The following is a 9435-nucleotide window of genomic DNA, read 5'->3' on the forward strand; positions in this document are numbered from 1 at the left end:
CACGTAGCCAGGATTGCGTGAAGGAGGGGGTCCGTAACAGGAAATACTATGGTCATCACACCAGAGGCTCGATCATTCTAAAAAAAAATTACTGGAACATATATTGGTTCGTTTAACCAGGATTTCGTAACGGGGGGGAGGGCATGAAATTCTGAGGTCCCAGGAGCTCAATCAATCTAAACAACTACTTTACTATCAACATACATTGGTTTGTGAGTTTATGTTAGTAAGTATTTTAAGAAACTATGAAGAAATCTTGTAAAATTACAAAAAAAAAAAAAAAAAGAAAGAAAGAAAAAGAAAAAAAGAAAGAAAAAGATTATACAGTACTTACATCCTTCCTCTGTTTATTCAAATATAACAATTTTCCTTTCATTATGACCTCAACTATTATAAAAAAAAAGTACATATTCACTATTATAAAAAGTACATACTCAATAATGTCTTGTAAAATATTTTGCAATATCTGCGTTCCTTTTTCTGTTGAATCAAACGTTAACAGAACTTTCTTTCCACATATTTTTGTTTTTATTATTCCGTCAACTACTGTCTGTTTCAAATGAGAGGTTAAAGGAGCAGTAGAAAATTGTTTTTGAAATAATATGTTTGATATTGCAAGGATGCGATGACGAAAAATTATAATAAAAATGTCCACGCTGTTACACAACGGCACTATGCTTTCGGAAGCTTGAAATCTCCCTGACTCTTCCAGGATATATCGCTCACCTCGCAACCATGTATTGCAAGTAATACAAATTTCCTCATAAGAAAGATTGATTGATTGATTGATTTTAGTTTAGCGTCCCGTTCAGCAGCGAGGCTATATGAGACGTGGACCTACTGATTAACGTGGAATCAGAACCACACGAGCTCCCGCCGGGAATCGAACCCGGGTCTCCCACCTCATAAGAAAGAGTAACCAAAAGGTTCCTGTAGTTTACTTTTAACGCGTATCCTTCTTTTTCTCATTTCATTTTGTTTCATCCTTTCTTAATTTTTTTCAATTGTGGTCTCGAAGGGGGAGGGGGGTCCGAACCCCCCCTTCGTTGGCTACGTGCCTGTTCAAATGAATGCTGACTATCATCCAAAAGTCATTTCAAACAGGTCAGCCATTTTCCCGACCCCAGAAACTATGAATTCGACACAAATCTACGTCGTTTTTGGCATTTTATGTTTCACTTCCTTCGACTTCCGAAAACTATGGTTTGTACACCAATATCAGTCATATTGTACTTGTAACATGTTTGCATTGTTTTTGCATGTCGAAATTTCCAGCTCTCACTGTGTGGTGGACATCATGTCTGTGGATTTTCTCGTGGTACTCCCGTTTCCTCCCACATTCTCATTCCACCAATTCTACCATCATCATGCACGTATTCATCTGTCTCCCTTAGTTTAAGAGACATAATCGTGCGACGTTAAACTGAAAGATTTCATTTCGTACTCTCATTATTTTTTTTCTTTTTAGATTGAAAATTATGTCGGTCAAATTTAGTTAAAATTGCTCTAGACGTTCTGGAGTTACACTGAAGTATACGATTACATTCATATACGTACATCTATACAGTATATATATATATATGAGCGAGCAACACCTTTGACATTGCTCCTGAAATTTCCCAGTCGAGCTGACATATTTGTTCATGACTTTTATTTTTAGATCCTTCTCACCTACTACGCTGAAGGTGGCTGAACTTGGACTTTAATACCATCGAGAGTGTGACTGTTAATCTCAGGGACACCGAGAGCTATGGATTCCATAATAATATCGGTCGTGTTTTATTAATTTTAAATGGTAACCTCCTCCCACTGCCTTATGGAGTTTTTGGGGGTTAGACTTAAATGGTATAGGGGGTGTCACAATCAACTCACGTACCCCAAGCTATGGGATTCGACACTAATATCAGTCATTTTTAATTATTTTTTCTTCATTTCACGATTTTCTCCTGCGGTAGTAATCGGGGCTGAACTTCAACTTAAACGGCATCGGTAGTGTGACAATTCATCTCATCGATCCTGAAAACTATAGATTCGACATTAATGTTGGTCGTTTTTGATCATTTTATGGTTACCCCGTCCCATTTCTCTCTCTCTCTCTCTCTCTCTCTCTCTCTCTCTCTCTCTCTCTCTGTCTCGTTCTAGGTGGTCTTACTCACAATGAGGGCTGAGTTGGATTTAAAGGGCATCAGAACTGCCACCAATCAACTTACGGACCCTGTTGAAAACTGTGGATTCGACACTATTGTAATATTGGTCATTCAATTATTTTTACATGTAAACATTCCCGCCTCAGTAATATTGATGAGGGCTGAATCTGGATATGAACGGCATCCAGAATGTCAGTTTTCATCTCAGGAATTCGACTCTTTAAATTGTTTTTTACATGTCACCATATCTAAAATTATTTAAAAGGCATCGGAAGTGTCACCATTTTTGTCAGTGACTGAAAACTAGGGATTTAACACTAATATCGGTCATTTCTGATCATTTTATGTCACCTCTAATCCCCCCTACCTGTGCTGAGGGTTTAACCCCTACTCGGGACTAAAGTTGGACTTAAAGGACATCGAAACTGTCACCAATCAACTTAGTGTCCCAGTCCCAGAAGATTGTTGGCCGTTTCAACAGTGAAACTGTCAAACCTTCATTAGCGTGCACGCGGGCACTGTCAAGAATCGACTTTTACATCATTTCAAAGGGATAGCCACTTGTCATTATTACCAGAAGGTACAAAAAGAAGAATGGTCTACTTTTCTGTTGAATAATGTCATCCGTAGATATTAACCTAGCAGGAAAGAGGTTGGTTCTATTTCTGTGCTAACTAACTGTGTTAGTTTTGTGCTTAATCATTTCTGTGATTTTTCATTCAATTTTGACAAATGACTGTGGAAGAAAGTTGGTGGATGTGTATCGAGGCCAGAAATTTAAGTTGTTATATGACTCGAACGGGATGACACAGTTAACTAGAACGTGTGATGGTATCGTACAATCAGCCGGAAAATCGCTACCAATCAAGTGGAACGAGTCATCCGATCACTACGATCATTATTCTTTCCAAGCAAGAGAAATTTAGCAAATACCTCTCTACCTTTCTGGACAAATTTGGAAGGTCTCAAATGTAACGACTTCGCAGTGCGACCTCAGTATGAGAGAGGAAAATGGGGATAGAAAATAACTGAATTAATTTGAATTTCAAGAAGTCTGTAGCATGTGAACTTTTCTTCTTCATGTCTTCTATAGCATGTGAATTTTTGCCAGACACCGAACCTGGATTCCTGCATTAAGGGTGGGATATAATAATTTATCTGCGAGTGATGGGCGAGGGTGACTAATATGTGATTAGCTGATGAGATTTTAAAAAAATTCAAGATGTAAATAAACCAAAACATTTGAATTGAATTAAAATAAGTGTAGCGTCCTGTTCAGCAGCAAGGCGTTATAAGACGTGGACCCAGTTCCGAATTTATGTATAAGCTAAGCAAGCTATAGCTTAGGGCCCCAAAAACTTTAAAGGAAAAAAAGCTGGATGCATCTTTTCAAAAATAAGATTAACAAAAAATCTACATATATCAACAGTGTCCTTCTATGATGTAAGTAATTTAGCCCCTCCTTCTAGCCCACTCCCGAAAATGTCAGTTGACAAAGGACTGCTTGACATATACAGTAAAAGGCCCGATTATTATCAATAACTTAGGGCCTCACCAAACCTAAATCGGACTCTACGTGAACCTGCAGCTTGACGTGGGATTTGAACCAGTTGGGCTCCTGGCGGGAATCCGGGTCTTCCATGCAAATGAGCCTACGATATCCACATAGCCAGGAAGTTATGTGGAAATAGATGTTCATACATAAGAGTGAAAACCTGAGAAGTTGACTGTGCACACAAAGGGAGAAAGGATTGTTGAAAGATTTTTTTTTTTTTTTTTTTTAAGCAGAAAGAAAGCAATACCAGGCGAAAGATTTCTTCGCTCAACGCGCCTTCTTCGTCTCAACACATTTTTTTTTCTTTGTTTTGCTTTGGTGGATTAAAGATAGAGAGTGTGGCATTGTATGGAACAAGCGTAGAGTCTGAAAGAAAGAAAAGGAAGAATGGATGTCATTCCAAGTCTTGTTCTGTAGAAGAATGGTGAAAATGAGATGCGTGGATAACGTATCAAATGAAAGAACACTTATGGGAAAAGAAAAATGGATAAGAAGCATATTGGAAATCATTAATAAGAAAAAGAAGATATAGAATGAAAAATGAAATCTTTCAATTCTACGTTTCGCGGCAGGGATGATTACAAGGAGGCTTAATTCCCCCAGGGCATAAATCTGATCGTGTTCATACATATTATCGGTGGCTACAGCTCAGCCTGAATTACCAGTATTTTCGTATACCAGAGCGCAACCCGCAGGGGGTCCACCGGGTCGGGACCTCCCCCAAAAGACTTCGTAACTGAACATTGGGGATGTGCAGGAGACGTGATTTGAGGCTGTCCCGTCTTGAAAATTTGCTGTGAAAGTGATGTCTTGACTCGAAAAATGTATATTTCTGTATTGGAAGAGCTGTATCTCATCTCGTCTCGTGCGCATCCCTACACAACATGCCTTTGTATAATTTCTCAGTAAGACTTCATCAAGATTTAACTCAAACGGGAGAAGATTGTAAATAGAAAGTATAAACCACAGCGAGACCTCGAATAGAGGAAGTAGCTGAAAGAGGAATAAGGAAAAAAAAAAGTTTCCTTATTCATAGCCTTTCCTTCTATAGTTTGAAATGCAATGTAGGTAATAAATAAATAATCTTTTGACAACATTGGAGAATACATTCAAGAATGGGAAAAGCCGTAGAGATAAGCTGTTACCTCGATGACTGTCAGTGCTGCTTTCGATGTGTAAAACTTCTCTCGTGATGAAATAATTAATTCTGCTGAAAATTTCAGTTCGATTTCTACTTCGGATGCCACTCTACGTTGTAGGTCCATGTCTTGTAGTCTTGATACAACTCGAAAATGCTGAAAATAAGACACTAGAGGGCGCAGACAGCTGAATAATTCAGTAGCTCTTGTCCAACTGATGTACCTGTATATTCCTTCTGTGTTACGTACACTCCTCAATGTTTCAGTTTTAATGTCTTGAGCAATTTATTTTTGACCATCACGTTTTATCTGTGCAAGACTTGAGTTTGCGGATAGTTCGATGTTTATATCTGTGCAGGCACGCACCTAGGACTTTTTGTTGGGAGGGGTCGAAGGTTTGGAAGAGGTCTCCAATACTTCAAGCCACTACGTCTATGTGATATTGAATGGATATTATTCTGCATCCCAAAAAACGATAAGCGATTGTAGAATACTTTCACCTATATTTTTAGAAGAAAATGAAATGAAATATTTTAAGTTGTACGTCTCATGGTTATGCCGGCTAGGCTAAAGAAGACGGTAATGATGAGAAATGAATGAAATAGTGGAATAATGAAGAAAGTGGGAGGAAACGGGAGAACCTCGAAAAAACACACGCACGCGATGTTAGTTCACCACCAAGCTCACTTGGAGCGAGCTGTTATCGAACCAAGAACCTCATACACCAGAGGTGAACGCTCTACCACTGAGCTACCACAGCCGCTTAGAAAAAAAATGGTAGAACTTGCTTATTTTTATAAGAGAAAGAGTACAAATGAAGTGGAAAAACAAATTTTCGTGCTATATGAATCATTTTCCTTTTGTACAAGTATAGTTTTACTGAGAAAATGTACAGAAATATATGTTCAGTTAAGAAATGGAGAGGGCTGGATACCCATGGATGCGCCCTTGTATCTATGTTACCCTTTGAGTAAAAAGCCACTTCCATCTGTATTGATTGCCATTCCACGTGTTTCTGACCATAATTCAAGATTCTGCCTCCCCTCTATTGATTTAAAGAGTTAGAATTTCTGAAGCACCAACTTTTCTCTTTGCGTCTCTATGGTGATGGTATCACGGTTGATTTTTTTTCTTTTGCTTGCCTAGCAACCGAGTAGTAAACATCTCTCCTTGAACCACAGGGGGTTTCCTTCTACATGCTTTACACTTCTCCCGGCAGCTGATTCCTCCATAGGGACAGTTGCAGTTTATCACTGGCGGATTCACGGGGAGATCAGTAGGGGCGAACGACTCCAAAGACAGCTGTTTTTCTTAGGTCTGTAAATTGCCCCATACACGCAGACACACGCATGAAGAAGCCTTCCAACATGCATGAAAAATGATAAAACCACAGGAAAGTTGATTGTGTATGTCCTCCTTCATACACGTTGAAAGTTCAATATATGTTAATATGCATGATGCTTTTGCCGTTTTTCATGCATGTTTACAATGTATGTGCTCGCTCGTTCATGCAGGTTTGTTGTTTTATATGTAGGTCCACCAATCACGACAGCGGAAGAAGTCACGTGACTCTCCTCCGAATCATTCTTCTAGTAAGTTGGACAGCAAGCTGGTGTGTGTGTGGACAAAAAATTCTTCCAACATGCATGATGAAACAAATCTTTCATGTATGTAGGTCGTGCAAGTGTGTGCGTTTATGGTCCCCATAAAATATTGCACTTTTTCGTTCTGATTTGACGTACTAGTCTATATTTAAAGCCTATGTTAATTGAAGGGGTAATTTGGATAAGGGCGTATCGATCTATTTCCTGTAAAATGAGATATACATATTTTCTGCAAGTTTGAGCACGTCCGCATATGTCTAGGTGGTGTTAAGGTAATATCTCTGCTCCGTAGCGAACGTCTGTCTCCAAAAATAGTGTGTGAATACGTTGGTTAGTTGGATAAGGGCGTTTGTTTTTCTGCTCTCCTGAAAAATTGAAGAATTGCTAGTTACGTCCTTATCCAAATTTACCCCTCAATTGTCCAACAGGCGATCCGCCCTTTCAGTGACTCTTCTGCATCCGCTAGTGCACTCCATTGAATACAACTCCCTTATCAGGGTGGTGGAATTCATTGGAGAATGCTCTACTGCTCAGCCATTGTACTGCAAGTTTATTGTCTGATCTCTAAATTTATTGAAATAAAACCAAACTTAATGTAGAGCAGTGGTCGAGGTGAGACGGTATGCGGTGGTATGCCATACCGCCTCTGCTTTTTCAGTAACCAAGACATACCGTCACTGGAAAGTGGATGCTAAATGCACCTTTAATGAATTCATTTTTATACACAGTAGTTGACGAAGAGCTTTGCATATCAAAGATCTTATTTCTTATGTAGAAATAATTTCTAATTTGGTAACACCAACATTGTTATATTTTTTGTTTCTAAGATGAGGTCTACAAAGAAGTCCACATCTTCCTTCTATGCAAGAACTCGTGTTACTTGTAGATAAGTGTCACATAACAGAAAGGAATAAGTCGTGGGCCCAATCCAAGCAAAAAAAGCAGTGTAATTGAGGCGACTCGTTTAAACTGAAATCGAAAAGTATTATTATAAATTCTGTTGTGTCTACAATGATAAATATGTAACTGGGTCCGGTATTTACGAAAAAAATGTATGTAGTGTATGCAATTAAAAAAAAAAAAATATGTTGATTTGTTTAAGTGTTCGGTTATTATGTGGTTTGTAAAGAGGAGTACATTGATTGAGTTTGTATACTTTCATTAAAACGTATTTTTGCGTCTTTCTAATAATTGGATAAACTTCCGGCGGTCTGAAATACCCCTCAGTCGAGTTGGGAGTCTCGCGGAAAATTGTTTAAAAATTAATTAATATATATATATATATATATATATATATATATATATATATATATATATATATATATATAAAAGTCGGTTTTAGAGCATTTTTGTGTATAATTTTCTACAATGCAACATAGGGGGATCTTTATTCTCAGAAAGATGGAGGCTGGGGCAAAATCTCTCCCTTTCCCCCTGTACCTACAGAGTTCTCCCCATGGTTTTGAGTCATTATGTAAATAGAAATGCAATCTTTGTGGCAACGTTCCCTCACTGTATTTCAACATTTACATTGGCGGTATGTCGAGTCAAAATAACAATAAAACAAACCACCTCTGCTTTTTTTTTCCACTTTGAACGCTGGTGTAAAGTGATAGAGATTTCTGATAATTCATTGAAGTGCTTTAGTGTCTAGGGATGCGCACGAGAGGAGTCGAGACACGGCTCTTCCAATAGAGAAATATACATTTTTCGAGTCTGAGACATCACTTTTACAGCACATTTTCGAGACGAGATAGCCACAACTCTTGTCTCGTGCGCATCCCTACTAGTGTCATTTCACTCTTTGTGAATTTTGTAGGAGACCTCATTCTCGAATAATTTATTTTCATCTGATTTCTCGGAAAGCTATCTGAAAAGGTTGATAAATTCCCTTCATTATGTTCGTACAATCACTTCATCAATTTGTAGCTTTTATACTATGTATCACATAATACTAAAACAATGCGTGAGATCTAAGTCTCGGGTGAAATAGTGTTGTTCGCGAGACTCAAGAAATTTCCCGTCTCACCTCGAAAACGAGACGAGGATTGCCATGTTTTTCGTTTGTTTCGAATTTAAAAGTTGAGTTAGTTGATTTTGAGTTTAACATCTCGTTCAGCAGCGAGGCTATACGAGAAGACGTGGATCTACTGATCACACAAGTCATCTAGCTGCTTTCCGTTTTCAACTGTTTAGAAACGCGAAAATAAATGCCGATTTTCAAAATGGCTCGAAATCGAAAGTAGATAAGTGAGTCGTCATAACGGTTTCTCATGTAAAGTAATATTGTCTAGGGCGCTCTTGTTCCACATTTCGATTATCTTTTATCTATTTGAAGATATCACATAATTACTGTAAAATTAGCGGTATTTTAGTTTCGCCGGGATGTAGACTCTTAACGTGGAATCCGAACCACATGAACTTCCGCCGGGAATCAAACCGCCGCCGAAGGCAAGTACGCTAACCACTTAGCTATGAAGGAGCTCTCGAATTTAAAAGTGTACATTTCGTGGGCTACACTATTTCGATGCCTGATACTGATATTTCATATCTGCGTTACAATGATGCGCGTTAAAACAGTTATTTTTTAAGATCTCCTTGGGGCTGTTTTAACAAGGTTCTACTGATTCTTGTATTCGGATATGGATTTTTTTTTTAAATTTAAACATTATCTCATATATTCACGACGAGGTGACCAGACGTCCCGTTTTAGCCGGGACAGTCCCTTTTTTCAACCGCTGTCCCGTTTTTTTTCTGATTCTCAAACGAGGCGCCTAAATGTCCCGTTTTTAAGCAAAATGACCCAGGTGTCCCGTAATTATTATTCAAAATATAAATGGTCAATGCAAATTCTACACTCTTCCGTACCAACACTCATTGGGAAGGTTAAGCCGTGTCTGGAACTTCTGAATATTCAAATGAGAATTGAGTGTTCTGTGGTTCAAGTGGGAATTGAGTTCGATTTCTGAATGTTCAAGTAGTTAAAAGTA

Source organism: Thermobia domestica, chromosome 12 (genome assembly GCF_964235325.1).
Source record: "Thermobia domestica chromosome 12, izTheDome1.hap1.1, whole genome shotgun sequence".
Taxonomy (NCBI): Eukaryota; Metazoa; Arthropoda; class Insecta; order Zygentoma; family Lepismatidae; genus Thermobia; species Thermobia domestica.